Source organism: Marmota marmota, unplaced genomic scaffold (assembly GCF_001458135.2).
Source record: "Marmota marmota marmota unplaced genomic scaffold, marMar, whole genome shotgun sequence".
NCBI classification, from domain to species: Eukaryota; Metazoa; Chordata; class Mammalia; order Rodentia; family Sciuridae; genus Marmota; species Marmota marmota.
Window position 1 is genome coordinate 17,493,323 of NW_025999932.1, and position 27,865 is coordinate 17,521,187.

Sequence of the window (27,865 nt, forward strand, 5' to 3'; positions counted from 1 at the left end):
TGCCTATCCAGAGTCATTTTTTAGAAAAAAATACTTTTAGCTATAGATGAACACAATAGCTTTATTTTGTTTATTTAGTTTTTTATGTGGTGCTAGGGATCAAACCCAATGCCTCATGCATGCTAGGCAAGCACTCTACCACTGAGCCACAACCCCAGCACTCCCAGAGTCAGTTTTATTACCTACCAATGAAGATATCTAGCCAAAATGAAATGTTTACAGTTCCTCCACTCATATGCCCTTTGTGAATGTGTGCATGTATATTTCTAATTACAAGCTTTTGCTTATACTTCAAGAACAATTTCCTTATATGTCTGTCAATTTATGTTCTTCAAAGATTTTTCTCAAATAGCTTCTCTGGTACATTTTTAAATAAGTATTATTTTTCAAGTCTCAACTCTCTATAAATCCCTACCCCCCATATAAAGATACTATATATATGAGAAACTATATACATAAAGTTTTGTTAGTTTTTACTAACGCTCAGCTCTTTTGCCCATTCTCTTCATAGCTCAACTTCTTGAAAGTCTTCTGCTCTTGCTGTCTATTCTGTTTACAGCAATTTGGCTTCTGCTCCCACTGTTCCCAAAACCTCTACAGTAAGTGTCTCAACTTATTATGTCTTAGCCTTGAGCTGAACACACACCAGCTGTTCACAATGTTTGCGGTGAACTGAACCACACTGAAGGAGATGAGGAAAGGAAAAACAGGTGCAGCAATAGAAAGTTAGGATGGGAAGCATTTCTTGCTGCTGTGACCCCAGTAGTTTTATGTAAAAGTGTGGTAAGTTTATGGTCTCAATGAAACAAAAGTTGGCTGCTCAAAGATATTTTTAAAACCCACCAAACTTTGGTATACTGATCAAGAATGAAGAAGCCTCAAATTACTAAAATAAAGCATGAAAATTGGGCCATTGCTGCTGCCCTTATAGAGACAAATAGAATACTCTGAATAATTTTATGACAGAAAATCATATAATTCTAGATGAAATGGACAAATTCCTAGAAAGATATGAACTACCATAACTGATACAAAACAAAGCAGAACATTTGAAAATATTTATCAAAAGTAACACTATTAAATTAATATCCAAAATATTTCCCATAAAATTAAGACCTATATTTCTTATAATTGGTTATCCATACTAATTTCAGGACTATCCTATTATTGGAGAACACTTTTAGATATGAATGACAGGCTCTTAAGAATGATCTATTTTCCTAAATGCTGTTTTTAAAAAAATTTAAATGGACAAATCTTTCTTTTTTTTGTATTTAAAGAATAATAGAATCAATAGACTCACACAAAAATTACAAAATGAAAATAACCCACAAGACTTAAGTATTAACATTTACTATTGATATTTTGGTGTGTGTCCTTATATATGCTTTATAGTCTGTGTATGTATATGTGTGGTTGAGGATGTACATACCTGAGTAGGAGCATACACACACAGACACACACATATGTATATGTGAGAGACACACAGGAATGGAATTAGTTGGTGAATAGACGGATAAATTTAATTCTGCAATTATAATCTTCATATATTTAAAAATTGTTCATATTTCTGAGTTTAGACAACATGGATTTTAACAAATACAGTAATTAAAGTAGAAAGACAGTTGTTAGGGCAAAAGAGGAGAAGGGAATGGGAAGTTATTTTTTTAATGAGTACAGTTTCAGTATTGCAAGAAGAAAAACATTTGTGAAATTGATTACTGAATGATGTGAATATATTGAACAATTCTGAATTGTGCATTTAAAAATGGTAATCCCAGTCACTCAAGAGGCTGAAGCAGGAGTACTGTGAGTTCAAAGCCAGGTTCAGCAAAAGCAAGGTGCTAAGCAATTCAGTGAGACCCCATCTTTAAATAAAAACACAAACTAGGGCTGGGAATGTGGCTCAGTGCTAGAGTGCCCCTGAGTTCAATCTCTGATATCTGTCCCCACCCCTCAAAATAAAAATAGCTAAAATGGTAAATTTTATGTTATCTCTATGTTGCTACCATTACATTGGAATTTTAAAAATAAAATAATTTTAAAAGCTTGAAGAAAATCCTAGAGTTATTTGTATAATGCACATTTCTGAAATGCTATTTTCCTGCACACACACACACACAAACACACACACATATATAAACATTAATTACATTCAACACATGTTGCTCAGACTTCTTTCCTTTAGATTCTCATTTGAAGTACCAATTGGCATATCATTTGGGAATGTAATATATACCATGTTGGAATTCTTCTTTTCCTAAAACATACAGCTTGAAAATACACATAGTGTTTTCATACAACTGGAAGGATGCACACATACCAGAATTTAAGACTTACAATTAGACTCCTGCTTGCATCCTTAAGCAATCCTTGTAAATACCACTTTTCTTATTAACACTGCCTTCTGTTCTCATTAAGTTTCAACAGGGTACTCTTAGGAATTCAAAGTATATTGTTCCCTCATTTAAATAGATAATATCGCATTCAAAAAAATCTATGAACCTTAAAGTGAACTTGTGAAAATAGAACAAATAATTCCAAATATTTTAAATAACAGAAGCTATAATTAAACTTTGTGTGATGCCTTAATAGGATGACTAATATAACAAAGATTTGGTTCTCTGATTTTCATCCATGATGGTTATAGTCTTTTTTTGTTGTTGTTTTTTACTGTATTTGAATGGCATACTTCATTTCACACATCCTTTACTTGCTGTGTGAACCTTAATATTGCTAACAGAGGAAGCTTACCTAGCTCAATGTTTGTAAATGTCAACTAGCCAAAAGATATTTGGAAGCCTATGAATGTTCACCTTTCTAATATTTGCTTAAAGCCATCTGGAATTAATGTTCTCCACTACTCTCTCCTGTCACCATAAAAAAAAAAAAATCTGTGTACAGCAATTGACACAGAATATATTAAATAAAGGCTGGCATTCAAATCTCTTAAAATCAAGCACAAGCACAAATTACACATGCATGTAAAAAAGGAATTATCTTGATAGTATGCTGTGTACTTATTGTCAAGTTACTCCTTGATATATCTAAAAACTTCCAGTAAAACACATGCTATTTATTTTGGATTAACAGCAGGCTCTTACAGGTCTACCAGGATTCATTTGCTGGCTGAAACAACTAACACAATATGCCCTTCACACCAAGTCTCATGTTTTAATATTATTTTCCTACTTTGATTGAAGAGCCAACATTTGTGAAAATGTGCAATTTGTAAGGTGGTACAGAAAAATAACTTGTGAAGTTAGCTGCTTGTGGAAAATCAGCTGCTTTTTCTGTTTGGCCTCTGGACTATGAATTAGGAAAATGGAGTCCGTAGGACTGAACTCTTTCACTCTGGAAAACCTAAATCACCTCCAGATAAGCTGCTCATATATGACATGAAAGATCCAATGAATTGCCTGGGTGGCTAGCACATGTTTAGAGATCTTGGCCTTGGCTGTGCTCCATTAATCTTTTCTCTCATTCCCCTTTCTAGGTTCATTCTATCAAAACCTAATGTACCACAATCTGAGTAAATCATAAACTTGCTTTCCTAATTTCCCTATTTTCTGGCATGATGCCCTCATTCCATAATCCAACAATTATTTACTAAGTGTTTACTAAATCCCTTCTCTGTAGAAAGCATTTTAAAGTATCTGATTAGACGTGGAATGACTCACAAATGGCAGCCTTAAACCTTAAATGTCACAGAGCCAATTTGTCTATTTTCAAGACCTTTGAGTATTATCTAAGTATGGATCTTAAACACCCAGGTTTACCTAGTCAACATTTCCCCTTAAGCTTCTGCCTTCTTCCCCTTCCCCCCGCCCCGCCAATTGTTATTTGTTCTACAAAAATCCTAAGAGAAATAAAAACTAATTTTCCAATAAAACAGATTTTTTTCACTTTATCAAGTAGTGACTCCAATTTCAAACTCCTAGATTCATTCTTGTCTTAGTTCAATCTTGTCTTTTGAACTCCTTCACATCAGTTACTATTATCTCAAATGACCATAGAGCTATAGTCTTTCAAATTATTCAGACTCTAATAAGACTTGAATAAAGAAGCTTCCAAAAATTTTAAAAGTGGCTACACTATGCAGTATCTCAAGAAAAAACAGTCAATGAAATTTCTACAAATATTTTAAAATATTTATACATCATAAACTAAACTAATAAAAAACATAAAACAGATAAGTATCTTATCAATTATTTTGACATAAAATTTTTTAAATGTAAATTTAATCTTTTCCTAAACAAAGAACTATGAAACAGTAGCCCACTAGTAAAGGGCATTGTCAAAAGTAAAACTCATTTTGAGTTTTTTAGGAACCAAATCGTCTGTCTAAACTAGAGCTAGAAGATACAGAATGATAAGAAGAAATGAGGTTTTAGCACAATAGCCATGAATATTGAGGCTATTCTCTGTTGGTTTGGAGTGCTCATTTCTACACTAATAGTCAGCTTCAGGAATTTAGGGACTCATTAACTTTGCTAAACATGGAATTTAGGTTTTTTAAACTAATTATTTCTTTACTAATTTTATATCCAATGCACTGTTCTCATTACTCACAAAGGACAAATCTTCACCAAACCCCAACCCAACCCCTGTAGTCAGGGAAACAGTTTCATTTGAGCATCCCTTGAAAGCAATTATTTATGGTCTCCACAGAAAATTGAGTAAAGATTTTGTGGTCCCATTTATTTTTTGAGAGAATAAAGATTACCTGTAAAATAATTTCCACACCTGAAAGTCTGACTTATAACTATTTGGCTAATATATTTTTAAAAATAGAGCAAAAGCAAAGGAATGATCTCTACCCTCCTATCAGAAAAAAAAAACTTGGCCTAATTTAATTGACCTTTCAGGGACTCTCAAGGTTATACTGATTTTTATTTAACAAGACTGATTTGAGGAGGTCTTTCAGCATTATCAAAATTTTATAAAACAAAATTATTATCAACAATAGTTTTAACAAAAATTACGCTGATGATTTTTATTGTAAAAATTACTTACATTGTTGTTTTCACGATCTCTAAATAGAAAATAATATTTTTAATCCAAGCTAAACACATATTTGAGAAATCCTTCACTGTGTATTTTCCCTACCTGATGTGTCTTACCTTTGACTAATATGCATCAGTTACTTTGCCATAATTTCTGCAATTCAGTTGTTTCTGGGTCTCGCTTAATATCTCCATGCTTCTCATATTTCAATTTTCTTTGGAGCAGCAATTCTCAACTAGGGCTGCAGAGTCCTAATGTCCAGCCTGGACCCCAGACCAATTATATCAGAAACTCTAGAGGTGGAACTCAGACATCAGTAATTTCTAAAACTCCCAGGTGGTTCCAAAGTGCAGTAATGGTTGAAAAACACCATTTCAAGTGAGAAATGACCTCAGGCTATCCTAAACTTTCCTATTAATAACCTAACATATTACAAATGGCAAAATGGCATCAGTGAACAATTTATGGCTGTAAAATAGAGCTATTTGTTTGTCCCAGTACTGCTATTTTTGTAAAGCCACTGTTTCTATGCCCCTGTAATTTGAAATTTGAGCCATTGAATGGTGATAAAAAATTATTGGTATATTTAGTTCATAGTTGGAATATGTTTATTTAAAAATGGCAGCTCTTGGTCAAATTTTAGCCATTTAATATGCATCTAAAAAGCATACTTTAGACATAGGGTCATTCTTAAATAAAGAAAATAAGGAAAATTTTAATAATTTTCAAGTCAATAGTAAGCTGTAGATTTCATTTATTAAGATCAATTTGTTAATACACAGAATTCCTAAGAGCATCTTCACTTCTGAGAATTGACTTACATGAATTCTTATGTATTAAATACTTTCTGTTAACCTCTGTAGTAAATAAACTCCTTTGTGTAATATCATTAAGCATTTTAGCTTACAGAGAGGGAAAGTCCTTGTTATGGCACATTCTAAGGTGATGTTGATCTCACCTTTAAATTTTAGCCCCAAGTTATTTATCTATCTATTCATTTACATGAAATTTCCTTCAGAGTTAGTTTTCAAACTCTCCCCTAAGTTTGTTTTTTAAGTAATTTATTTCTTAGGTCCACAGCAAGGTAGGAATAAATAAGATACCTTTAATTCATGAATAATAAGCACATCTTTCCTCAGAAGATCTCTCTCAAATTTTTACTTACTGCACCATTTTAAATAGGCATAGGGTTGCTTCTAATATTTTTAATTGGAAAACAACTTTGCCCTTTTCTTTAATGGGACCTAACAAATTTTGAGTTACTGATTTTTTTTTTGTAAAAATAATTTTCATATTACAATTTAACTTACCAAAAATAAAGTTAGAATGTGATTATTAACAATAATATTAACCCAACTGGTCTTGAAAACACAATAAATCTCATGATAATATGTTTTACCAGACCTCATTCCAAGAGTTCTTCTATGACCCTAACTAGAAAATTTAATTCAGGAAAGGGTTGTTGATCCAAGGTTGTTGTGACCTGAATTACCACATAAATTTGGTGTTTTCATTTTAAGTCAACCATACTTTTCATGTCAATTCATAAATTGATGAGGTGGGATAGGAAGTAAATCTCCCTTAGGTAGTCTTTCTCAACCTGCATCCCTAAGTAGAACTGAATACTTTCATCATCTTTCCTTCCTGTGCATGTTAATATTATAGAACTCTGACTATCATATGACAAACCACTGTTCTTATCTTTCTCCCCATACTACTAGGGTAGTGAGTTGATCTGATTCATTATCTGTATCTTAGTGACTAGGGGCTAACCTTAGGTACTCAGTAAATATTTAGTGGATGAGTGACACAGAGGTTTAGAATTTGTTAAAACTCATCAAATTTCGCATTCAGTATTTGTATATATCATTTCATGCAACTCATACTTTAAAAAGAAAATGTTTTAATTCCCCCTTGGAACACGATTTCAGAACCAGATCCCAAACTATTATAAAACATGAGACTTACTACTTTGTCACTAAAAGATTACCATCATACTTGATGTTCTACATTCTTCAAAAAAAAAAAAAAATTTATTTTACTATTTTACAAAGCAGAATTCATCCTTAAATTTGCCACCAGTACAGATATGGATATTCAAATACTGTTCAGACATATGGGACAATTTCAAGAGAAATATCTTAAATACCAATACTTTCACTGGGATAAAATTGGAAATTTCTACAAATACGTATTTATGTATTTTATAGGATTATGCAAATTTGGGATGTTACTAAAAAATGACAAAAATCCCCTTTTTGTTTTACTTTGTATAAAGGAAACATGATGATTTATTTTTAGAAGTTCTTAGAAAATATCAGAATGTTAAGGATAAGTAATTAAACATTAATATTAAAAATGGCTATAAAATAAAACAATATAAATAAGCAGGGGGAAAGAAAGTATATATTTCCTACAAGTGAAAATCTTTCAATTTATAAATAGTTATCTAGCCAACCCTTTTTTACTGTTACCTAATTAATCATTTTAAAATGACATACAGAATAAGTGCATAAATCCCTACTACTCCCCCCCAAAAGCTCACAGCTTTCTGTTTCCTAATTTTAATATTCTTCTCTCTTTGACATCATTACTTGATATTTTACAGATAAGAAATTTTGCAAAGTCTAAATTTTTCTTATGAACTTGACAACAGAAACTTGGTTTAACTGACATCAAAAACTTAAAACATATTAATTTAGAAATGGAATGGTAAATTCTTGCTATTCTAGAAAAATAGAATACTAGGCATAAAAAACATTAGAGTCTAGAGTTTTGTTTCTTAAGAATTTTTTTAACAAAATATTCAACATGTCAATATATGAAAATTAAATAGAAAGTAATAGAAATGGACGAATGCCCAAAACGTTAATTGCTGACTCATTCTTTCACCTTTTCAATGAATCCCAAGAGATAGCTACAGGAAAATTAACTTTAGAAGATAAATATTGTTTTCATGTAGACAGCAAAAGTATCCCATTTCCCTAGAGGGCATGACTGTTTCTTGGCCACAGAGTTAGTATTAGTGGAATATATTACATGCCCATGATTAATTTGCTTTTGCTTTATGTTTCTAGATTATATTAAAGACATAATCCCTTACAGAAGTGATCATTAACTTTTAAAACTTAATTTCACAAATTCATTCAGTTCCCATAAAACAGAAATAGCATTATTTTGCTCTGCAGTTTGAATTTTTCTTTCTTATCAGTGCATAAGATTGCTGCATATGTAAATGCACCATACCTCTTAGCATTTCTTATGTGCTTTGCAAATGAAGGTGTTTAAAATAAATTCTATAACTCATTTCTTGTTTTGTTGTAAACCACATACTAGTTAATAGCTTAGCACACCTGATTTGACTTGACATTTTAAAAATTGATTTATTGCACTCCCTACAAAACTGATTAGCTCTAATCTTGCAAATGCAATAGGTTCCTCTTGCTATGATTATTATTATGCAGCCTATAGGTATGTTATGTCTTCACCCAGTTTATATAATTGTGATTTATCATCCATTTTCAAGAGAAATCATATCCCCATAGCAAAAGGTTCTGCCATTTTCTACTGACTACAGTGCTGCACATTATCTCAATAACAACCTGGTTACAAAGAAGGACATATACAAATCACCCTATTTTAAATCCAGAATGAATTCTGGGGAGGATTTAATGTGTCTTTTATGCTTCACAGTAGATGTGGTCAATGTCTTAGAATTTAAACACAATTAATGTAAAGTACATGGTATGCTTTTATGACTATGAACAGTTGTGGAAAATGGGCTAAACATGATGGGATTTCTAAAGATTTTTAGAATAGGTTGAATAATTAAGTAGAATTGGTGATGATTTGGACTACATGAAGGAAATGACATATTTTTCTACTTTCTTTAATAATTTCCTTTCTCAAATTGTAATTCATTTTTAAAAACTGAAAACAGCAGCTTGACAAGCATTCTGCATAATTACACTTCCCAATGTTATCCAATGTGCAACAAATTATATTGATTCACAGTAAAAACATATAGATCTGCCATCCTGAATAGCTACTCCATACCCATATTAGCAAGTTACGTTTATATCCATGTTTTGTTTTCATGTTATTATTAGGTAACAAAGGAAACTTTGAAAATTCTTTATCTTTTCTGTGATTGATGAGTACCCTAATTATGTTATGTTTAAAGAGGTTTTGGAATATTACCAATACACTGTTTCTCTGAGATTAGATTATCAATAGCAAAAGTGGTGAAGCAATGGGGAGTCATGTTAGAGAAAATCATAATTTTTATATTGTACATGGGGACAAAGAAATGAAATAATTTTAGGAAAAACAAATTATTTTAATATATATTCAAATTAAAATATAACAGATAGAGTTAACACAAAGGCATCAACTATAATAATAAAAACTACATTTAAATCAATAATTCTTGTGTTTATATTTACATAAATTATATGAGTTTTTCATTATTATTACAAGCTTCTTTGAATAGAGCTTTGATCTTTATAAAGGGCAATAAATGACAAAATGGGAAAATATAGATTATCCTTGAAAAATCACATGAAAAATCTATCTATAAAAATATATTATAATATTAAGAATACTTATAATATTAAACATATTAAATTATCATGAAATCCAAAATAAATATGAAAAACTTCTTTGTACAAAATGAACAATACATATGAACATTTTTATAGCTGTATGCAAAAGTCTGTTTCACACCTAAGGGAATATATTTTATATATGTTTCAGTGGTAAGCAAATTCATAGCTAGGAAGCTATTCATAGTATATTATTTATAATAATAATGGGTACATTGTAAAAGACAATCTTGGATAAATAAATGAAGATACACCATTACAAAGAACAACAACTAGGTAGTCATTATAAATTATATTGTGTAGAGACATGGAAAGATCTCCAAAATATACAATTAAGTGAATAAAGAAGCTTATATCCAAAACTATACATGGTTTATTTCCTTTTATATAAAATAATGCTAGAGTATATGTATACAGAAATATGCTTGTATATGTATTTAACTTATGAATAATGGTTTCCTTTGGCAAACAGATTTGTATTGAAATATATTTACTCATTTTAAGTCAAAATGCTAATAACATTAACCATCTTTGTGCAGTGAGTCTGAATGTTTTTGCTTACCCTCCAGATGTGCCCCATTGTTGAGACATTGAGACTACCTGTGGTTTTCTCATTTGAGGCATTGTAAGGTAATGTAAATACAAACACATTCTTAACAGTTGTAGTCAAATAAGTAATTCTTTTGTGAATATTCCTTAAATCTTTATTCAAAAGTAATAGAAAACATTTTGAGAACAAACATATCTTAGAGATAAACTGTTTTACATGAAATATATGGCTTTATGAGAAGGGAAAAAGTCAATTCAATTTACTAATAAACAAAAATGAGGAAAGGCAAGATAATTACAAAAGCGTGATGGAGCACAAAAAATTGCATAGGACCAGAGTCAATGGTTTTCTAATTATGATGGTAAAGGCCTGAATGTTTGCTCCCATCTCTGTAGTAAAGCAATAAAATAAAAATATAAAGACTTACTTCTGATCTGGACTTTAGGTGATAATGATGTTAACATTTGCCCACATATTATGACAATTATACTGTTCTCTTGTCGGATGTGGATGGTGGGGAAGATTGTACTTGTGTGGGGACATGGATATTTGGGGACTCTCTGTACTATCATTACAATTTTTTCTATGAAAACAAAACTTTCCTAAAAATAAAATTTATCAATTTTTAAAAACATAAAGACTGTCTGCTAATTAAGTTCTGGAATTGTGGTAGTAGATATCTTCTGACCACTCTAGAAGACCCAACCAAGATTCTATCCATCTCTTCATTTCTCTCTATAATCAATAGTCAGAAGATTAGGACGGAGTCAATAAATGAAGGTACACCATTACAAAGATATGATCCCATTTATTTTCCTATCAAAAGAAAAGGATCTATGAGATTACAGCCCTCTATCCTGGACTAAAACTAATATATTTCAAAGGTATAGGAGAGGATCAAGATATCTCTCTCTCTCTCTCTCTCTCTCTCTCTCTCTCTCTCTCTTTCTCCCTCTCTCTCTCTCTCTCTCCCTCCATCCTCTCAGTAACCCAATGAAAATCTGCTTCAGAAACTGATATGAAGATTACAGAATTTGTTTTTGAAATACAAGGTTAGGAAACCATATACATACATGGAGAATGAACAATACTCTTTAAAATGAATAATGGATTACAGAAGAAAAAATACTTAAAAACAAAGGAGAAGAGTGATACCACACATCAAAATTTCTGGGACAATATGAAAGTAATTAAAAGAGAAAAAGTATATCAGTGAGTGTCTACTTTAAAAAAAATAGACAATTTCCAGATAAATAATCTAATAATAGACCCAAAGCCTTATAAACAGAACAGCTAATTCCAAAATCAGTAGAAGACAGAAAATAATTAAGATCAGAGCCAAAATTAATAAAATTGAGAATAATAAAACCCACAGGATCAATGCAACAGAGTTGGTTTTTTGAAAAGATAAATTAGATTGATTAACTCTTATCCAAACTAACCAAATTAAATAAGAAAAGTTCCAAATAAATAAAATTAGAGATGAAAATGATATATCACCATAGACACTTCTGACATTCAGAGGATCATTAGAAACTATTTTGAAAACTTATATTCCAATTAATTGGGAAATATAGAAGACATTGACAAATTACTAGACACATAGAACCTGCCCAAATTGAACCAATAAAGAAAACCTAAGCCGACCAAAATCAACTAATGACATTGAAATAGAAATTAAAAGCCTTCCAACAACAACAATACAACAAAAAGCCCAGGACCAGATGGATTCTCAGCTGAGTTCCACAAGCAGTCTAAAGAAGAACCAACACCAGTCTTCCTCAAATTATTTCATGAAATTGAAAGGAAGGGAACACTCCCAAATACATTTTATGAAGCCAGCAGAACCCTGACACCAAAACCAGTCAAAGAAGACACAATAAGGTAAAGAAAACTACAGACCAATATCCTTGATGAACATAAACATAGATTCAAAAATCCTTAATAAAATATTGGCAATCCACATTCAAAACCACATCAAGATGATAACTCCTTGATTTAGTATGTTTCATCTCAGGGATGGATGTTGGTGCGACATACATAAATCAATAAGTTTATTCACCACATTGATAGAATTGAGGTCAAGAATTATATGATCATCTCAATAGAAGCAGAATAAGCCTTTGATAAAATCTAGCATCTATTCCTGTTAAAAATCCTTGAAAAAATAAGGGATAAAAGGAAGTTACTTCCACATTATAAAAGCCATATATGACACGCTAAAGCTAACATCATACTGAATGGAGAAAAATGGAAAGCATTTCATCTAAAATAAGGAATAAGACAAGGATATCTACTTTTATCACTACTATTCAGTGTAGTTATTAAAACTTGAGCCAGAACAATCAGGCAAGATAAGGAAATTAAGGAATACAAACAGGAAAAGAAGAAGTCTAACTATCTCTGCTTGCAGATAACATGATTCTCCATCTAGGAAAGAAAATAAAAGAAAACAACAACAACAATAAAAACTCTACCAGAAGACTTCTGGAGTTGAAAAATGAATTCAGCAAAGTAGAAGATACAAGATCAACTTTCATAAATCAATAGCTTTCCGATACTCCAATAGTGATTCTGTTGAGAAAAAAATATCAGGAAAACTATCCCATTCACAATAACCTCAAAAACAACAACAAATTTGGGAATTGATCTAACCAAGAAAGTGAAAGATATCTACAATGAAAATAAGAGAACACTAAGGAAAGAAATTGAAAACAAAAAGACATTCCATGTTCTTGAATAGGAAGAAATAATATTGTCAAAATGATCATATTACTAAATGCCTTATACAGATTCAATACAATTACCCTCAAAATACCAATAGCATTATTCAAAGAACTAGAAAAAAAAACAGTTATAAAATTCATTTGGAAGAATGAGAGACTCAGAATAGTGAAAGCAATCCCAAACAAGAAGAGCTATGCAGGAGGCAAGTTATACCACAGAGCTATAGTAACAAAAACAGCATGGAATTGGAATAAAAGTACATATTAATACCAGTGAAAAAGAATAGAAGACACAGAGAAAAACCCAAATTTATATAGCTTCTGATACTTTACAAAGGTGCCAAAAATATATGTTGGAGAAAAGATAGCTTTTTAAACAAATGGTACTAGGAAAACTGGATATAAGGTATGCAGAAGAATGAAACTAGATACCTGTCTCTCACTCTGAACAAAAGTCAATTCAAAGTGAATCAGAGACTAGGAATTATGTCAGAAACTTTGCAACTGCTGGAAGAAAACACAGGGTCATCAGCATCATATTGGGCAGGGATTGACTTCCTTAACAAGACCCCTTAAAGCTCAAGAAATAAACCAAGAATAAACATTAATTAAAAATCTGCAAAACAAAGGAAATGATGAAGAGCATTAAGAGAACACCTACAGAATAGGAGAAAATTTTTGCCAGCCAGTCCTTTGGCAGGGGATTAACATCTCAAGTACATAAAGAAGTCAGAAGATTTAACATCAAAAACAAAACAAAATCAAACAAAGCAAAACAAATAATCCAATCAATAGAAGGACCAAAAATACTAAATAGACATTTCTCAAAAGAAGAAATACAATGGTCAACAAATACATTGAAACATGTTCAAAATCTCTAGTAATTGGGGAAATGATGATCAAAAGTACACTAAAATTTCATCTCACTCTGGTTGGAATGGCAACTATCAAAAGTAGTAATAAAAAATATTGATGAGAATATGGGGAAAAGTACACTCCTACATTGTTTATTGGACTGCAAATTAGTATAGCCACTTTGGAAATCTATATAGAGATTCCTTTAAAAACAAGGAATGGAGCCACAATATGATCCAGCTATCTCACTCCTTGATATTTATCCAAAAGAACTAAAATCAGCATACTATAGTTATAAAACCACATCAATGATCATAAAAAAATTTACAATAGCCAAGCTATGGAACTAGTCAAGATATTCATTAATAGATGAATATATTAAGAGAATGTGGTATGTATTCACAAATGAGTTTTACTCAGCCATAAAGAAGAATGAAATTATGGCATTTTCTGGTAAATGGATGGAACCAGAGAACATCTTGCTAAGTGAAATAAGCCAAAATCAGAAAATCAATGCTTGAATGTTTTCTCTCATATGCAAAAGCTAGAGCAAAATGAGGGGGGAAGGGAAAATTGGATATCATAAAGATAAAGGGAAGATCAGTGGATGGAGATTGAGAGGGAGAGGAGGGATTAGAAAGGGAAGGAAATGTGGAACGAATTTTTAGAAAGCACCCTGTGTACATATTTAAATACGTCAGTGAATTCCATCTTTTGTTATATCTATAAAACACAAATAAAGAATAAATAAATATCCAGGTGCCTGTAGTCCAAGTAACTTAGGAGGCTGAGATAGGGGGATTACAAGTTCAAGGCCAGCTTCAGGAATTTAATGAGGTCCTAAGAAACTTAGGGAGACCCTGTCTCAAAATAAAAGACAAAAATTAAAAGGGGATTGTTTAGTGGGTAAGTTCTCCAGGGTTAAATCCTCAGTACCAACCAACAAACAAAAATAGCATAAATAAATAAATAAGTGAAAGGAAGACCAGTAGAGTTAGAGGAAGAAGATTAGGGGGAGAGAGAAGTGAAGAGAAAATGGAATGGGGGCTGGAGACAGAAATGGAATAAATCAAATACCATGCATGTATGATTTTGTCAAAATGAACCCAACTATTAGGTATAAATGTACTATTGAAAGGAAATAAAAGAATATCATGGTAAAGAGGGCAAAAGAGGTAGATTTTGGTCAAAGTATATATAATTACAGTTAGAGGGAATGTATAATTTTAAAAGTACAGAATAGGTAAATACAGAAATACAGAAAGAATTTAAGAGACAGCCTGGGACCTGGGGCAGGTGTTGGTGGGGGAGATAAACTGGGAATGACAACTATTATTTATGGAGATTTTTTTTTAAATTTTGAGTGATGACATGTTCTAAAATTGATTGTGGTGACAGTTGCATAATTGAACAGACGAATAACCTTTGGGTTGTATACTTTAAATGGGTGAATTGATGATAGGGGAATTATATCTCAATAAACCATTTAAAAAATGGTTGTTGTTGAAAGCTATAAGTTCTCTCTATCCACATTACAAATTTGTCCAAGGTGATTATTGTCCTCCTAATAAAAATAAAATTCAAGACATTGTACTATCATCCTGGATCTACACTAAATAAAGTTAAAGCTTTCACCAGACAAAGATAATATAGAAGTAGCCGTTGTGTCACTGGGAGATATTGTATCATATAGACATTTCAAAAAAGATAAGAAAAAAATGAAATTTACTTCTGGATGCATCACAAAAAAAGCAAGAGGCATAGAGCTGATTCTTAAAGTCAGTTTACTAAAGAAAGTCACCATTTGCTTATCCATTAGTAAGGAACAAACTACCTCCCCACACCTCAATGGCTTTAAACACAACTTTTTTTTCTGATTATACAGGTTAGAAGTTTGGGCAAGGTTCAGCTGGGCTGTGTTCTGTTTCTACAGGGCAACAGATGGGGTCAGTTGTCTGAATGACTTTAGGAAGTCTCCACATTCTGTCACTACACATTGTCTCTCTCAATGGGCTCTCTTAGCTTCCTTTCTGCACAGAGGTCCCCAGAGACTTGGATATCCTATATGTGGGTTGTCTCTGAGACACAGTGACCAAAGAGGGAGAAAGAGAGTCATAAATCTTTTGACACCCAAACTCCCAGACACACATCATTTTCAGTCCATTCTATTTGAAAAAGCCAGTCCTAGAGCCTCCCAGATGCAAGAGAAGGAGGAATAGATTCCATCTTTCAATGGGAAGAAGGGGAGAGAATTAGTGGTTAACTTTTAATCTTGGAATAAGGGAAATCTTAATATACTGTTTTTGACAAAAGATTAGTTTCCACTGTTCTGTAAATGAGGTTAATCAAACTAGGAACTGTTTTGTTAGATTTAAACTAATATTTTCCTCCTTATCTGGGTTGGGGAGAGAATATAAAATTACAAACATTGCCTTAAAAAAGTAAGGTCATATATTGTTCTGCTTTATATCTTGAAAATTATATAAACTTATGGAAATGAAACAGAAAGAAGCATACAAACAAAAACCGCTCAGAATGTATACATTGGATCCAATTTGTATGGTACTGTACCACAACATTTTCTCTCTTCTTAAAAAAAAAAAGTAAGGTACAGAAAAAAATGGTATTGAAAAGAAGATTAATTCTCATATTTAATGCATAATGCTTCCTTCTAAGCTTATAAATTAATATTTATATCACATATAATAATAAACAATGTTGTTACAGCAAAAAAGAATTATTCTTCCCCTTTACAAAATATTTCCACATCCAAATTTCCAAAGTCTGTTCGTACCTTGCTTTACACAGCAAAAGGGACTTTGCAGATGTGATTAGATTAAGGAATGTTTGAGGTGAAGGTTAACACAGATTATCTGGATGTACTCAATGTAATTCCAGGATCTTTTCTAGGTAAAAGAGAAAGGCAGGAATATGAAAGTCAGAAAAAGTTGTGATGAAAATTTAGGAGGATATGAGAAGCCAAAGAATGCAGGAAGCTGCTAGAAGTTAGATAAGGAAGGCAAGGATGAGATTCTCTTCTGGAGCCCCCAGAAGAAACACAGCCATTAACATTAGCCTCATGGGACCCATTTCAGATTCTGACCTGTAGAACTATAAGGTAAGTTTATAAAGCCACTAAATTGGCAGTAATTGGTTACAGGAGCAATCGGAAATTAATAGATTATTAAATATTTTGAAAATGAGCTTATAATTATTTATCTTAAATGATAGCTAACATAAAATAAATAAATCATCAGAAAAATGTTTTTTCCTAATTGTATGACAAAAGAAAAACTACAGCTATTTAAAGTATGACATGAGATTCAAAAACACTGTAATTTTTAAATAGTAGAATTGGAATAAGCGATCTTAATAAGGGATCCTAAGGCATGCAAAATATGCTTTGAAGAGGCATCATGGATATATAAGCCCTGTCTGAGGTACATTATATAATCCATATTAAATTTTTTGAAATATAAATACCCAATTATAAGTTATTTATTATTTTATTTTAACCTATATAAGAGACATGGAATAAGTTTCTGACTTGTATATTTAGGACTACTCCCCATATAAAATACAAAAGTAAAAAATATTATAAAACTGATGAATATTTATACATATATAATCCATTGCAATCATTTAATTATCCACTTTTAATTTCTAATTTATACATATATGTATTTGTGTGTGTGTGCGTGTGTGTGTGTGTGTGTGTAAACATGTACACCTAATCTCTGTTCTCCTAAATAACTTAATTGAACAAGGCAACCTAGGGAAGGAGAAGAAAGAATTTTACTTCAAAACTGTTTAGTATGATAGGAAAGCAAATACTAAACATTGCTTTACATATTAAAATAGCTGAAATATTTAAACTTTTGATATCTCAAGAACTTTTCTTTCACTTAGAGCAAATTCAGTAATTCAGAATATTTTGTTACCAAACAAAACACAACATGGTTCATGCAGTTCTCTCCATATATATTAGTCCAGAGACATAGTTTACGTCTTGAATTTTGTTAGCAATTTTTAAATTACAATTTATTAACTTAAAAAATTTATGAGTGTAAATCCTTTAATAATCAATTACCACATCCAATTAGTCCATAATCATTGAAATATACAATTGGGATTAGAGCTCATTTCAAATCTCCAAATACAAAGTCACTTAATTCAGAACTCCATCTGTGCCTTGGTCTCTAGAGTCTGACACACAGTCTCCAAATTGTCTTCTGAGTTTTCATCAAAACAAGACACCAGTTTGGAGTCTATTTTAACATTACTTGCATTATATAGGGACTCACAAGGCATCTGGTTTGACTTTTCTCTAATCAAAGTTGCTAGCTGTTCTGTGTCAGGAAGGATGTAAGTATTCCCTAGAAACAGTGCTGTTATTTAGAACACAACAATAGCAGAATCGAAGCCCCAGATCTTATATTTCCTATTCATAAAATCGTAATTGGCCTTTTTATGCCTGTGTTACTCTTGAGACTGAATTAACTTTATGTACATATATAGAATACCCGTAATACTCAGAATAGTTCAGATTTTCATTTGCCAAAAATAATTATGAGTAAAATCTAAGTATACTTTTCTTTAGTCTTCGGGAGTATGTGTAGTTTAATGTTATCCTTGAGATGATATTAAATTTAATTTATTGGAAATAACTGGCAAAGGAAGAACTGTAGTATAATTTTGTAATAGCATTGTAAATAGAAAAAACCCTCAAAATATTTATATTTCATTTGTAGATCAATGTGGACTCCTTGAAAATATCAAACATTTATATTCTACTTTAGGCCATATTGCCCTGTGTGCAGGTTTTATTGGGCAGTTCACTTGGTTCAAGGTCTGTTTTCACTACGCCTGTATGATCTCTGCTATGACTTGGACTCACTGACATCCAGTGAGCCTGCTTTTACTTACATGCTTTTGTGTTTAAAAATGCCTGCATCAGGCATCTACACAAATTTAGGCATATAAAATGTTCAGTACAATTTCTAATTCACAATGAATGATCAACAAATGGTTGCTAATATTAAGAGCAATCAAACTGAAACTGAATGGTTGTTGTCTCAACTCATGAAGAATCAAGGTTCCAAAGACAGAAAGTTTCCTTGCAAGAGCTAAGAAAATTAAGGATATAATTTTGCCAAACAACCAAAACTATGCCTTGGCCCTTTGTCTCTATTTATTATTTTATGTGTGTACTTAATAAGCAAAGTTAAGGTTTTTTCAGCCCTTGAATGAGAACTCACCAAAAAATTCCATAAAGCAATTAACAATTATGAAATAAATATACAATTTTGATGGTACAGACGATATTGATGTGTTTTGTACATATTTCCAGATATGTATGTGTAGAATTTTTTTTTTACAAATAGATTACCATGATCTGATATAATATCTCAAAATCCACATAAAAGAATGAAAGAGGGAACAAACAAAGAGCCAACTTAAAATTTACAAAGAGAAAAAAAATAAATCTTGGGTACACAAGTAAATTCTCTGAGTTCAAATTCTTACATTTTATGTAAAAGTGGCCCTTCTCTCTCCTCACTCAGTAAATGGGCCTGATTATTTGTATCGAAGCTCCTTTATTGATTCGAAGGTACAAACTGGAGGTAAGAAGCAGAGACAGTGGCCACAGTGAGAGGTGACCACTGACAATGGTTGAGAATAGATCTGTCCTAATTCTCTGTGACCAGAGTGTTGAACATGCCTGACTCCCAACATAAACAAAACATAGCTCACTTCCATCCTCCATCATCTCCGAGTGGAAATCCACTCAGCAGTCCTCTTGTCCATGTGTTCATGAATGGATTTATCAGATGACCATGGCTTTTTTGCTCATTATTAGATAAGAGAGAATTCTATATCATATTAAGTGCCAGTTTAAATTTAAGTGTAGTTAAAATTTAGAATAAGAAATCAGTGCAACAACTCAAGATTTTTTTTAAAAAAGAAACAATTTACAGTTTAAACTTAAATTCCCCTATATTACCTGCTTTAAGATAGAAACCTAGAGGAGGACCATGGTAGGGAAGGGCTTATATCTCACTCTTCTCAGGACACTTGAGGCTTCTTCCTGGACCTTTCCTTCAGTCCCTTGACTCAGGTTGAGCCACCTGTGCTCATTTGCAGTAGTTCTTTGCACTGTTTTCATCACTTCTGAGGACACAAAACCTGACTCCTGGAGTTCTCTTTGTTCTGTGATTTATGGCAATCCTAATGGACATGACCTAAAACAGTGTTGTTTGGTATTCTCTTCAATGAGTTACACAACAGGTCTGTGGGAAATGATCATTTACCTCTAAATGCCAAAAGATTACATACAGAAGTACAGGTTAATTTTACTAGGATGTCACTTAAGCATAAATCAGACCTAGTTGACAATCTGTTTTAGGAGTCCCAAGAATGAGTCTGGTACAAGTACTCAGTGTTCCTCAACCTCAAGTAATATATTTCAACATTAATCATTTCTATTTTATCATCTGCTATTAGGTTCGGGTCTCTAAGGGCATTTCTCCACTTCTATTTTTTCAAAGAAAGGCTAGGACTAATCCCAGCTCTCTTGAAAGAGCCCTGTCAGTAATCTTTCTCCACATCTGACACTTTTTCATGGGTCTTGTCTAGAAAGTGATCTAGGAGTTATGGAACTGTCTTCTTTCCTTGATCTCTTTGTTAATTTGTAGATGAGAAGGCCTTATTCTTCTGTCTTATGCCAGCCAACACTGAAATAGAGGGATTTCTACTCAAATTATTTGTTTCACATCATAAGAAAAATAGCTGAAGCCATTGTGTAAAAGCAAGTATCTGTCCATATGTCAGTAATCTCGGTGGCACTGCATAGCCACCATGTTACAGGGCTGTTCTGCTCACAGCATGGGTCTAGACCACAGCCTAGGCATCTCCTGAGACCTTGTTTGAAGTAGAGTATCTCATATACACCTCTAATAAAACTGAATCAGAATCTACATTTCAGAATTTCTCTAGGAAATTCATATGGTATTAAAGTTTGAGAAACACTGAAATAGTGGACTATAGATAGTGAGGGTTTCAAAATAATTTTCCAAATTGTGCTCCTTATAAAATTTATATGTTCCAGAATATGTTCCCCAAGGAATAGATTTTATAATCAAATATTTTTTAAAAAATAGTAGGTTAAGTGTATTTCTTTGGGATTTCTTACCACCCAATTAAGCATTGTTATATTCTAAGAGAAAAAAATGGCATATACAATATTTCTCCAAGCTATTTGACCTTGAAGAAATGTTTTGTTGAGGTTGTATATTAATGTCCCTTGGAACACTGGAATTTGTAAAAAAAAAAAAAAAAAGTTTGGAAAATGGTATTTAAAATTATGAAGAACTGATTAAATTCTATCATACAAACTCTACTTAAAACATCAGAAAAAGCTGAGTGTGTATGGTGGTGCATGCCTGTAAATTCAGCCACTTAGAAGGCTGAGGCAGGAGGATCACAAATTCAAAGCCAGCCTCAGCTATTTAGTGAAATTCTAGCAATTTAGCAAAACTCTGTGTCAAAATAAAAATAAAAATTTCTGGGATATAGATCAGTGGTAAAGCACTCATAGGTTCAATCCCTGGTTCAAAACAATAATACCTGTTTGAGGTTTGAAATTACACATTACAAAAGCTGTTTATGTGAAATATCTTATTTTCTTAAAATTAAATTTTAAAATAGGTGATGTTTGCTCCCATTTTCTCACTGCTGCCTCCAGACACATTAATTCCATTCTGTCTTTTGGGGTCAGGGACTTAGTACATACCTGAATATCAACATCCATTGATATAATCAGACTCTAGATGTTCCCCTTCTCTTGGCCCTTATCAGAAAAAATATCATTATTACTTTCCTACTAAAGTACCACCATAAACTCTCTGTTCAAGCCATCCTCTGATAAGAAATACCTAAAATTGCCTGGATATGTTATTCCTTATTGGTTTTTTAAATAGAGAAGACTTAAGGTTAAAAATCTTCTTTTCAGAGAAAAAAGAATTATATATGTTGTTAACAATTCAAATAATGTTGTATCTAAAAATAATCTCTGTGAATTGCATAAATATGAACTTTGTTAGATCTTTGGAATTAAGAGCACTATACTAATAAATTACTAAATATGAAAAAAAACACGTTAGTATACTCTCCTCATTTCATTGAATGATCATGTTCTCACTGAGTGTTTCTTTCTCAGTTGTTCCATTACTTCAATGCCTTATAAATTTTTTCCATCATTTTGTAGGGTCCAGGAAGACAAGTTTTACAATCGTGAAGTTTCATTGCCATCTTTTCCTCCTTTCCTTAGAGCTTATATGGACAATTTTGATCAAAAGTGTAAGTTACCTGTGAATGTGTTGTCAAATTTTGTTCAGCCATATTATTTTCTAGCTAAAAAGTATATTATTTTCAGTCTCATTCATTTTCTCTTCACCGTTATCATATAGAGTTTGCTTTCTCTTATAATTACTTGCAACATAATAAAGGTTAGTTAAAATTTCAAATAATTTGCATCATAATAAAGGTTAAAGTTTCAATCTAATTTCAACTGACACACCAAATTATAATTATTTCACACATTCAATAACTACAGAGACAATCAATGATTAAAACATTATAAAACATAAATTTATACATTACAAATAGTCAGACTCATTTTGGACCATGTTCTCTACTCAGCATTTCATAAAGGAATTATTAAACATCATTATGGATAATTTAAGAAACCAACTAAGCAGAATTAAGAAAATGCATAGAAGTTCAATGATATATAAACACCTACAATTCTTGCTTCCCTTGAGACTTTTTATTTGGAGCCCAGATTTGAAATCAACCCTTGTTTACTTTCCCTCAGTACTTATTTATTCAAAAGATATTTATCTAGTGCATATTAAATACCTTGCTTAGGGGATTTAATAAAAGTTTAAAAAATAAATACAGAATATCAGGTAGTGATATGTAGTAAGAGGAAACAAAATCATTTAAACAAACAGAAAATGGCTTGAGTAGGGTAGTAAGAGTTCACTTATTTAGACACAATCAATCAGCTATGTTTTAGGTATATATTTTTTTATCAGATTATCCCAGTTATACCCTGTCAACTCAGTTCCACACTCAGTTTTAGTTACTCTAAAATGATTAACTATTAATGAGGTACATCTCCATGAACTTTCTGTAGCCCCTATTTTTCAGACCATATAAAAAATTATCTCCAAATTTATTCAAAATCTCTATAGCTCTTTTTATTTGGCATGATGAGATAGAGAGAAAAAAAAACACCTCATCTTACAGAAATAAATTAAATCCAAATGAACTCTGTTTAAATTGGAACTTGTAGTTAGGTTAATAATTATAATTATATTTTTTAAGGAAAAGTTTAAGGAAATAAAAATATGTATTGTTATATATTTTTTCCACATTATGATTAAAATCTGGTCAATGTAACAATGGAATTGAGAACCATATTATTATGAGCTACTTGATATCACATAATGCCATGATTTGTATGTGAGGTGCCCCTCCAAAGCTTCTGTGTTAAAATAGGGTTATTCAGAGGTGAAATGATTAGATTGTGGGAGCTATAACTTAAACAGCCCAACATAGTTTGAATGGACTGACTGTGTAGTAACTGTAGGCAGGTGGGGGCACAGCTCAAAGAGGTCAGTCACTGGGGGCATGCCATGGAAGTGTTCATCTTTTTTGTGACCCCCTTTCCATTTTTCTCTCTCTACTTCCTGTCTACCATGAGATGGGCTACTTTCCTCTACTATGCTCTTCTGCCAAAATATTTTACCTCATCTTGGGCCCAGAGAAATGGAGCTGGCTGGCCATTGACTGAATCACTGAAATTGTGAACTGAAATAACTTTTCTGTCTAAAAATTACTCTTATCAGGTAGTTTGGTCATAGAGACAACAAGATGAATAACACAAATTGAGAAATAGGATAAAATCTAATAAATTGTATTTAAATGTTTTCTGTCAACTAAAAATGAACACCATCTGTTTTCAAATTTACACAAAATAAATTAGAAATTGATACTTTTGGCCTACCATACAGATGCTCATTTAAGTAGAATTTGAGCATGCAAGAAATCTCTTCACCCTCCTGGTTGCCTTTTTATACTCTCACACTGAAACTCTGCGCTCCAATCTGCTTTTGTTTAAATTTATCTTTAGTATTTGGTGGGATCCATCAAGAGATTGTTGTGAATATCCAAGATTTTTATCATAATCTCAATTTTGAACACAAGTTTAATATAATAATATATCTTATCTGTAATTTAACATAAATTATGTAATCATATCAACCATATTATTACATAACAATATTATATATGATTTTATATATATAATCATAGTGGAATAGTAATGTTTTAGTCACGGTTTTCACTGCTGTATTAAAGGATCCACCCAGAACTTAGAGGAGGAAAGGCATTTTTAGAGGCTCATGATTTCAGAGGTCTCAATCCATAGACCACAGGCTCCATTCCTCAGGGTTCAATATGAGGCTCCAATATTATGGCAGAAGAGTGTAGTGGAGGGAAACAGCTCACATGATGATCAGAAAGCAGAGAGGGATGTCTCCACTTGCCAGATACAAATATATTCCCCAAAGCCATGTCCCCAATTCCCATTTCCTCCAGCCACACCCTACCACTTCAGTTACCACTCAGTTAATCCCTGTCAGGGGATTGATTCACTGATTAGGTTAAGACTCTCACAACCCAATCATTTCTCCTCTGAATCTTCTTGCATTGTATCACATGTGAGCTTTTGGGGGACACCTCACATCCAAACCATAACAAGTATTACATATGTTACATAGAATTAAAAAACAAGAATAACCCTGTCAGACAGGTTTTACTATTTCAACTAACGTGTAAGGAAAATAAGACTGAGCTTACATTTGCCTCCATGTCTTCACTTTTGTAGTATTATGCTGTCAACAATTTAAAGTCTATATATATGTGCTAATAGGATATATGTTGAATTATTATATTTTAAGTAATAAGTCATAATAAGATACTACTGTACCATGTTTTCTATGCAAAAAAAAATGAAGTAAGAAAAGAGTGGTGACATTTTTAGAAATTTCTTATTTTTATGTCCATTAGAAATGAGCTAGGCATAAGTCTGGATCTCCATTCTTCTTTCTGTCAATCATTGTTTTTTTGATCTTTGTCATATCATTCAGCTTCTCTATATTTCAGTTTCCTGATTTCTCTCTCCAACCCCCCAAGATAACTTAGATTAGTAAATTCTTTGTAGATTTAAAATTGTTACTCCAACACTTACTTGAGCACGTGCTACATCCTGCTAGAACACTGTGGTAGACATTAAGAAAAAAGGTTTTTAAAAGTTGAATATCTTATTTCTTAAAGTACAAAAATCCTAGTTAAAATATGGTTAAAGTGTTTATTAAAAAAAAAAAAACTACTGTAGCAATACCTGTATATGCAACACAAGCCTTTCATTGATCTGGCTTCAAAAAGTTTAGGAGTAATTACAGTAATAATAATGCCAACATGTGATGTGCCAGAATTTATGCATAATATGAGCCTCACTAGATTATGGGAGCAGATAGGGAATTATAATGACAAGGCAGAAATCAAGAGGTGTGTTCTCACAATCTGATAGAAGACGACATTGGTCAGTGTGCCAGGTGCATTTCGGTTATTGGAACCCATGTTCCTGGTGTCAGTTTTTGTTTTCATGCTATTCTACTGAGGATTCAGGTCTGAGATGATCTAATTAATGCTGTTTTTGTAATCTGTTTTTCTACAAAAGAAGAAAGTGATCAGGGACCACCTAATTTTGCTAGAATTTTGTAGCTGTTAGTTAGCAAGGGATTGTTTTCTTTTCCTTTACTCTGGGTTCATATTAAACCAGGTTCCTGAATGGAGAAATGAAAATGTAAAGCACTGCATAGGTCTGTGTTATCATTGAGTGTTCCTGAAAATTGAATTCACTTTGTACCAGGGAAGTAAAATAAAATAAACTGAAAAATCACTTAACTCAATGTATTTAATGAGATAAAAATAGACCTCACATGTGCTTTTGAATATTACTCTTCATTGTTTTATAAAAACATTAGTGATTTAAAAATGTTAAATGGGTATCATGAGCATTTAAGAAAATCCAAGCAAAAATAAGCCTACACTTATTATAAAGACAATAGACCACTTGCTATTATTTGCTGCTTAAAGGTAAGATAAAAGTATGTTTTTATCTTTCTTTCCAATAATGAAAAATTATCTCTTTGTATTCACTCCATGGCTTATTTATAAATACTTGAGCAGCAGAACATCTTTACATTTGTTGGATTTTCTAACAAGATGCAGAACTGTGTGACTAATTAGCAGAATAAATCAGAGGGACTCTTTATTAAGGTAAGAAGATAAAGGTTTTTAGGGACAGAATGAATGAAAATAAAAGTAAATTTTCTTCATGGAAATTAGTATTCACTTGAAGAAGACTGGGCTAGAAATGAGAACATTTGTTTTCCTTTGGTTGAATAATCTCAGCTTTATCCTCAAGATAGTTTAGAATTATGAAACATCGTATAGTATCCAATTGAAACTCCTAACATGCTTCTCAACTCTCAAAAGAAAATACAATGAAGAAAATAAGCTTTCAATATAAGGACTCTGGATGGTAGGGTTTACGTGGAGAATATGAAAACAGGATGGCTTGTTCATCTGAAATAAAAATTCTTTCTTGAACTTGTAATAGAATGATGAAATATATTTGGAAAAACACAATGTCATAAAGACTAGATTCAGAGAGATTTTAAGAAGAATTAATCATCTAGTGAGAAGTAGGTAATTAAGAATTACATCTCCTAAAAGATCAAACTCATTTTTTTAAAATGAAATTGTAAACTGGTCAGAGCCTCTAGTATGAGGTAAATCATGACGTTTCTTCCCCCTCATATCTGCATAAGAACTACACTCTGAGTTTCCACACCAGTATTTCTGCCAGACCAAAATTATACCTACCTCCCTGAGCCTCCTTTAATTAACTCCATTGCCACAGCTCTGGTGTGTCACTCAGCCCACACATACTTCCTGGAACTCTACTCTACCCAACAATATATATTCTTTAATGACAACTATAAATCTGCCTTGGGCTTTAACTCTCAAAATCTTCTGGGTCTTGAGTGCCATGGGAGCTGTTCACAAAGTGGATAGCTCTGCAAATATTTGAAGTGATATTAGTGTTCCTTGTTCATGATCCTAGTGGCAGCATCAATGACAGTGGGAGAAATCATCCCCTCCCTCTATAAATGTCCTGGTAAGCTCAGAAAAGATCTCAGGAAAAATTAGGGGAAGAGGTTAGCCCTGCTCTTTATACTAGTATCATCCTTTGATAGAAATGATCTTATTGGTGAGATCATGAGACATCTATTTGCTTAGGTCCTTCAGTTGCACGGGTTCAGAGTACTCTGTTACAACTGCTCTATTGAGAACTTTTTTTTTTTTTACAAGTTCTATAGATGGGAAAAAGTAAGATAAAGGTCTTGTTCAAAATCCAACATATGTTTTTCTATCCAGATTTGCACCTATGAAAAACAGATGATTTCTTCCTCTGTGACTGTCACACATTTCCATACAGGTTTGGAATCAGGAGAGAATAGATTTGTTGACCAAATGTGTAAAATAATGATGGTGGTCATGATACCGATTATTCTCACTAGCCTTTTCAAGCTTAGAAAGCCCCAAGTTTTACTTTTCTGCCAAAAGCAATCATCTGCAAATAAGACTTTTCTATTTAAAACTTTCTTAGGAAAATACTAGAAATTCACATATTGAGTTTGGGGTTGAATATGTATATAAAGTCTTTGGCATCATCATATTTTGTTAGTGCATTTAGTGATGTTACTCTATTCCAAATTAAATTAAAGGCCAAAATCATATACCTGATAGAAAATAGTCTAACATTCAACATTCACCCTAACACCTTTCTAGCATGTATGGGTTGGATAGAAACAAAAACAAAAACAAAAACAAAAAACCTACAATTTCCAGAATTAGAATCCCTTGCTGCTAAGGTTTCAGATATAGTTTATATTTTGTTAATCTGATATCAGGTGGAAAACCTC

At 32.2% G+C, this 27,865-nt stretch overlaps 1 protein-coding gene across 2 annotated transcripts in view; it reads right to left on the reverse strand.

The window, feature by feature from the left end:
• Nucleotides 1-27,865, reverse strand: part of Gpc5 (glypican 5) — a 1,301,425-nt gene that overhangs the window by 763,105 nt on the left and 510,455 nt on the right. The gene's annotated exons all lie outside the window — the stretch shown is intronic.